The sequence below is a fragment of the Mesocricetus auratus genome, unplaced genomic scaffold, assembly GCF_017639785.1.
Source record: "Mesocricetus auratus isolate SY011 unplaced genomic scaffold, BCM_Maur_2.0 Super-Scaffold_100009, whole genome shotgun sequence".
In the NCBI taxonomy this organism is placed as follows: domain Eukaryota; kingdom Metazoa; phylum Chordata; class Mammalia; order Rodentia; family Cricetidae; genus Mesocricetus; species Mesocricetus auratus.
This window is the reverse complement of record NW_024429193.1, coordinates 16,589,783-16,597,463: the sequence shown is the minus strand read 5'-3', so window position 1 is coordinate 16,597,463 and position 7,681 is coordinate 16,589,783. Positions and strand designations below refer to the sequence as shown.

At 38.3% G+C, this 7,681-nt stretch overlaps 1 long non-coding RNA gene across 1 annotated transcript; it reads left to right on the top strand.

Moving 5' to 3' along the window:
• Window positions 1-950: 950 nt before the first annotated feature.
• Window positions 951-3,311, top strand: LOC121142309. The gene is made up of 2 exons (XR_005879295.1): window positions 951-1,922; window positions 1,960-3,311. It is a non-coding gene; the product is annotated as an uncharacterized LOC121142309 (long non-coding RNA).
• The last annotated feature ends 4,370 nt before the right edge of the window (window positions 3,312-7,681 follow it).

The following is a 7,681-nucleotide window of genomic DNA, read 5'->3' as shown; positions in this document are numbered from 1 at the left end:
GTTACTTGTTTGGTATCTTGTGAGTAATTTCTAAAATAAATACTTAGTTTTACTTTCAGTAATGTGTGTCGCTTATCGTTACAGCGTCAATTGGAGCTGCACCCTCCCCTCCCAAAGTCGCAATAAAATGATGCCTAATGACATTCTGCTACACTCATACTCATAGATGAGTGCCTTGCGCAGCCGCCATCACAAAAGCTTCTTCCTGCATCAAATAGGAAGAAATTATGCAGAGAGTGAGAGACTTTGGAAAATTCAGCCCTAAATGGGGTGTCTCTAGCAAATCCCTCCCCATAGGGCTCACAAACACTGTCAAAGACAAGGCAGAAAAGAGTGTAAGAGTCAGAGGGGATAGGGGACACAAAGAAAAAAAAGGTTCCCTTAGCACTGAAGAGATTGCTCATAGTTTAAGAACACTGGCTGTTCTTCCAGAGGACTCTGGTTCAATTCCCAGGACCCACATGGCAGTTCACAGCTGTCTGTAACTCTTGTTCCAGGGGATACCACACCTTCACATAGAAATTCATGCAGGCAAAGCACCAATGCACATAAAAAATAGAAAGGAACCGTTAAAAATGTTTAAAAAAGAAAGAAAACAAGGTCTTCTAAATCAACATGATCAATGCATATATGAACTCATGAGGTAAAGTGTGCATAGAACCTGTACAGGGCCTTCATGTGTTTGCACCAGACGGGGTCCTATAACTGAAAGGAGACATGGAAATGCACCCGTATCCATAACCCAGAAGCAATCTCCAATTGATAACCACTTACAAGTGAAAATTTAGTTTTCCCCAACAGAGTTTCATTGTGGAAACAAACTACTCTATCTTGTGCAGTGGACCTTAAGTCATTGTCTGAGGGGATGGGTATGGGTGGGAGGGGGAGGTGGGGAGGAACTCGGAGGAGGAGTAGGGGAAAGGGAAATATATGTGTGTGTGTGTGTGTGTGTGTGTGTGTGTATACACATACATATATAGAGATAGAAAAAATCTATTTTCAATATGAGTAAAATAATTAAAACTAATCCATTAATTTTTTTATGTGGTGGGCACTGTTTGCCAGCCTATGGATGTGTGGCAACAACATGCCCCCCCCACTGCCTGCTGCCCAGAAGGCCACCCAGAAGCCCACCACTAATACTAGCATCAGTGGTCTTTTGCCCACATCAGAAATTGCCGTATGAAATGCATCTGTCCACATGTGCCTGCTATGCCTATTACAATACATTTGAATATGACTTTGTCTTCTTGGTTTGGTATTACTGGATGTTCACCACATTCCCAGGAGGATGAATCTGGAACTAAACAGGCAGCAGAAAATGTAAATGACTTATCTTTGATACACAGAGAGATGAAGACTGGCATTTCTTAAGCAGATTTATTTTGGGTGGATTTTCTCAGGGAGGAACTTCTTCCTTATACAGTGCCCTTACCACACAGCAGAAACTGGCCAGTGTCACTGCTCTCTCAGTTTCTACTTCAGGCTTTGTTTCTCCAGGGTCCCTATCCATAGCTCTTATAGAGATATTTCTATTCTCTAGGGCCTGGGAGATGCGACCCTTTTGTTTCCCCTTGCTGTGAAAAACGAAAAGCATTGATGAATCTATCCAATTAATTTTTAAAAGCTATGTAGACATTATGCACAGTTCATGTCAGCAGCAATTCATTGATAAACTTCTGTCTCCAACTGATTGACATCACTAAAAGGCCTTGCGTAGACATGCACCATCAACACTGTAGTAGAGTATAAACCCCTTTCCATTCCCGATACTAAAACTCTTAATGTTTACAGTGTAAAATATTTTACAAGTACATACCAATGATACAGACTAAATGATTGAAGACATAAGATCCTTTTAAGTTTCTGTACATATATCTGTGTTATACAATCCAGAGTATACTAGTATTCAAGCAGATGAAGTGAAGCAGCCAGCTTCTTTCCCTCAAATTAATTCAGCAAAATAAAACACCATAGCAAGAGTTTTATTACATTATTAAAAATTACCATATGCACACTGAAAATTTGTTCAGGTCTAAACAAGCTGTTATAATATGAATGACTTGTTAATGCTCTGAGTTAGACAATGGTTTTATTCCACAGTTGTTTAGTTGTCATTCAGTGTCTGTGTTTTTATATGTGATTATATACATATGTGACTACTTAAGAATTATATGGTATTACATTATTCCTGACACTAGGGATAATGCTTTTAACTGGCAAAAATTAATACTGCTCTCTTCAATTACTGACCCTTTTATTGGAGGACCAGACTTTTCTTTTTCTTCTATTGAATTATTCTACTCTCAAAAAAGGAAAAAAAAATAGGTTCTTTCTTTCTTGATTTTCCAAAGAAGACTAATGTTGCCTCTTTGCCATAATAAAAACTTGTCAATATATACTTACATTCTTGAATCTCAGATATAGGGTATTTCAAATTTAGGTAATGTGAAAAGAAACCAAACATTACTTAAGCTTATGTATTTCAAATAACTGTATCTTATTCCACCTTTGGACTGTAGATTTATCAGAATTTTCAGTCCTGGTAATAATTCTGTGGTTTTTATTTCTCTGTAAAAAACTGAAAAGAGTAAACAATATCTTGGTATGTTCAGAAATAAAGACTTAAGACCAGTCTTGAAGTCTAATGTCTAAAACAGCTATATCTTATAGCAGAATTTAAATTTACATTCTCTGTACATATGTTATGTGTGAAACCAAACACTGTTCAAGATGAGCAATTAGACATTTTTATTTTATCTGGTGGCAAACTAATTTGAAATTTTCATCTTAAAGGAGTTTTTGAGAACTAGCCTCCTGTGCAAAAATTAAAATAACAATCACTTGATTTTAAATCATCAACATGTCCAGAATATTGGTGAAAATATTTAAATTAATATGGATTATAAGGACTATTAGAATCACATGAATATATATGTGTGTATAGTCACCACACAGTTGAATATGTTGCACAATTATGGTTATTTCTGAATTGTAGCTTTTCTTGCTATTTTACAACTGACCAAGACCATGCTAAGAAACATCTTTACTAATGAGTGCTAACTGACATGGAGATGATTTGGTATGGACTAGATAGGATGTTGATAATGAAGCTGTATGCTTATGTCCAGATTTCAAACAATTATTTGCTATTTTGCTTTACTTTGAAGAACATAAACTTACTTTAGTTATATCATACTAAAGCTTTACTTGGGGGTAAGCATGTTCCATTGAATTCTAGTGTTATAATGTTGGAGAATATTGTTTTAACAGATTCTATCCATGTGAAATAAAATTCAATTCTGAAGAAATCTTTATATGGTGTGTGTGAGTGAACCTGCAGGATACTTCTGCTGTCTGGCTTCATCTTCCACCTTGTTTGAGACAGGGTTTCTAATTTTTTTTTGTTGCTTACTGTTGCCTAACCCAGGTTAATTGAGCAGGGTCTCTGGACTCTTTGAGCCACTCAGGATTCTCTTTCACTCTGTCGCCTACAACCATCATTATGGCTCTCTATCACTTCACCCTCATTTCTTCAAATCCACTTGTGCTGAGGAAGCAGATGTCGAGGTTCCTTGAGTAACGTTTCTACTTCCCATGGTTAGATACCAAGGAATCTGGTTAGAGAAACACCCTATGTCACATTGAGTCATCTACATGTGACGTGACTTCACCACCTAAGGAAGCTCTCTGAAGTCTCAGGAGGGCTTCCATGTGAAGCATGGGGAATAGGACAGTGAGGCTCTGTGAAGTGAGCATTGGTCATAAAGTGATACCTGGGTCAGGCTCCCCTCTGGAGTAGGAGAACACAGTCAGGCTCCGGCTCTGAAACAGGGCACAGCTTGCTTGAGCAATGGAGCCTGTCATTCCCAGTGCCCCGTTCATTTAAGAGTATGAAGTTTTGTTTCCTCTCCTAACTGGCTCGTACCCCAACCCCCACTGACCATCATTCCTACTCACTTTTGGGCCGTGACACCCCTTTGTTACTGATTCAAAAATCAGGGCTTGCTCTGCTGAGTAGCAATTCTTACAGTAGTTCTCTCAAATTAGGACAACTGACAAGCTCTGTAAAGGCACCCACATCTACCATATTGAAACTCAGTGCACAGTGCTGACTATTGCATATTTGAAGCAAATTACTATAGAATAAAGTTTAAAATTGCCCAATTTCAACCTGCTATAGACATCATAATTTATCTGATTTATCTGTAGGAACAAGCATGCCCCCTTTTGTTTTGGTCAGTAACTCTGTCATAACCTTGGTTCCTATCTAAGTCCCCATGCTGTCACAATCCCCCATTCTAAGCAGACTCTTCTATCTAAATTGCTGGTGTAACTCACCTGTGCCTAGCTAAAGCCTAATACAAGAGTTTTCTACATAACTGCTATTTATTAAACATCAGTGTACCAAGTGAATGAGGCAAAAAGCATTAAGTACCCAGGGGTTGTCTCCTGCAATGAATTATTTATTTTAACCACACAATTGTCATGAATATGTGCTTCTATAATTATAAAAGCAATTAATACGCACTAAAGCAAATTCATAGTAAAGAGAAAAGGAGTCATTAGAGTCAGAGAGACAGCTCAGCAGACAAAGGTGTCTGCCATCAAGCCACATGACATAAAATCCTGTCCATGGTTCACATGGTGGGAGGAGAGAACTTCCTTTTGTACATTGTCCTCTGATTTCCACATGCGTACCGTTACCCATTGGCGTTCGCATCTGAACATGTGCCCACACGAGCTCAAATGTGCACATAAGCACAAACAACAAGAACAATTCTTAAAATTGAAAAAAAGAGGTCAGTCTTGGGTGTCATTTCTCAAGACCCATCCATTGTGTTTGAAACAAGGTCTCTTTTTGGGACCCACTGATTAGAATAGACTGTCTGGTTAGAAAGCTCCATCTCCCCAGTAGTGGGATGCCCAGCATGGACCTCTTTGTTCATATGTTTTTGTAAGTGTTAAAGGTTGAGTTCAAGTTCTCATGCTAGAATAGCAAGTATTTTACCAAGTATGCTATCTCTGAAGCTTCAACTTTCTTTCTTCCATTTTTTAAAAATGGAAACAAACAGTGGTTCTTAAGGCCTTGGAAGAATAATAATGTATATGAAAATGTAAATGAACACAGGTGGTGGAGGCACATGCCTTTAATCACAGCCCTTGGGAGGCAGAGGCAGGTGTATTCTGAGTTCAAGGCAAGCCTGGTCTACAGTGTGAGTTCTAGGACAGCCAGGACTACACAAAGAATCCTAGTCTCAAAAACAACAAAGCAAAATAGTAAACATGCAATTGAATATCTTTACTAGCAAATTTCAGTTGGTCTGTTACTAAAGTCAAAGACTAAAAAACTTCATAGCCTGTAGTATATTGCCCTTGACAAGTATTAGAGAAACATGTATAGTTTTTTTTGTGCTTGGAGATTAATAACCTACTCACAAATCAGATATTACAGACCATCAAGGGAGGCCAAAACATCTCTATTTGGATTTTTCAAGTAGATCTTGGAATTTTTAGGATGCAGACACTCTCTTCAGCTGTTTGCTATGAGTCTCTAACCAGGGAAATGGACAATGGCAATAACACAGGGCTAACGCTAAGTAGGCTGTTCCTGGGGTTATCAGCAACAATATGACATGCAAGAAGAGATGCTCAGCTGAGGGTGGCTGAGTGGCAAAGACACCGTCCCCTGAGTGACTAATGACTAAACTGCATTCACAGCTATACTTTGATATTATGTGGGCTTTCCTTAGAATTATTCCACTCTCTGGTTCCCACTCATGCAGATCAATCTTTCCCTGTGGTCACAGAATACACACAAACTTTAGCTATTGTATTTCCCCTGTACACAGTCTGTTCCCTGAGAGATCAAAACAGGACAGGAATTCTTCCAATCGTATGCAGAGAAACGTGTGTGTGCAGTGGAGAGAAAGTGATTGAAGTGTGCAAAGCTGCTGTGTGGGACAGTCTCCTAGTGGACAGGCATGCAAACTTTTAAGAGGAGTATTTGTTTTCCTTACCCCCTCTCTCTTTTTAAATCACACACACTGCATAGAACACTATAGAAAAAGTAAGTTTTGAAAAGTAGATGCATCTCTCAACTAAATTGCTACATAAATACTGGCAACTAAGAAACAAGCAACTCAAATATTATTTATTTATTTCTTGTGCTGATGTCTCTTAATTAAATGGTGAAAACTGCTTGAAGAAATGTTCATTAGAGATCCTTCAGTGTGAGTTGCTTATGGGAAATCCTTCCAGTGTCTGGTTTGGGAGAAGGTAAAGGAACTACTTCTTTACATTGGCATCTATTCAGAATTTCTTCCTTGTCAATAGAGAGAATCACACCTTCTGGCACTTAAGGAATTTTGTGTTCTCTGATTTGCCTCATTTGGAAAATTCTCGGCACTGTCCTAGAAACTTGCCCAAACAAAGAAAGGCAGAAGTGAGAAATAGCCACCTGAAAGAGTGAATGAATTGGGGAATCTTCCTCTATTTGGAAGAGAGGCAGAAGTGTTTCTAGGCAGGTTGGCCTGTAGTAATATTACACAATAAAATGACAAATATGTTAATGGATTGTGAAAAGTGATGTGTATTTTTTTCTTCATATAACTCAATGAACTGCAGAAAGTATATACTAGGTTTTGGGTTAGATTCAAATGTAAGTTTTGTGTCCATTCCTTTTGTGATCTGCTGAACGGCATGATTTGTATATGAGCTTTCCATTTCTCATGGTGGGGTACAAATCAGAAAAAGCATGAATAGCGAGAATCTGAAATGCCTTTAAGAATTCCATACCTTCCACTCACAATTCATTTACATAGCAAGTCACATGGTCTGTTTTGTTAATCCACTAGGGAGATGTAGTCATTTATTATGACCAAGAAAAAACTGTGAGCATAAAAAATACTCATATTTATTACATAAGGACTACAACTGAGTCAGCAGTGAGGATAGTTAATAATAATATAAATGCAGTTAATAATATAATAGTATCTGTTGTGTCTCATCTGGGACCCTATTAACTGCTAAGTCAGTCTGATTATAGCATGTTTTTAATGTCACCCCATAGCATCTATATGGCTATAGTAATCACTTTATATTATTGGTTATTATTCAGGCTGGGCACTGATGTACCAGAACACTCACTCAAGGGGATGGAGCATTGAAGATGCTCTCACTAATGCCTGTAGAAGGAGGAGTGGTTTTCTCTCTATTGAAAATTTGAGTGGTTTCATAGAAACCTTCCTTTCTACTATAGAAAAAACAACTTTCTGAGCTGCATCTAGGTCTGCTTTGACCACACAACCGTAAGATATTGTTTGGATTTCCAGAATCCATGTGAAATCTCTAATTCAAATGATTTTATGGTGAGATAGTAGGCAGAAATGGGGGAACCCTTGTAATCTCACAGGCTATCCAGCCTGGCATATGCAGAAGCAAACATGACTTTGTCTTACATGAAAAAAAGAGGTCCTATACATCAAGCAGTCTTCTGAGTTGAGCATGGGCAATATAGCATGCATATATCTAAAACCTTATGAAGCCCATAATAGCCTCAAGCTTACTACAGAGCCTTGTGTGGTGATATATTGTTTATGATTTATTAAAGCTTGCCTGGGGATTCAGAAAGCAAAGTCAGCAACAAGCTGTAGAAGCCAGGCACACAAATTTATTCCCA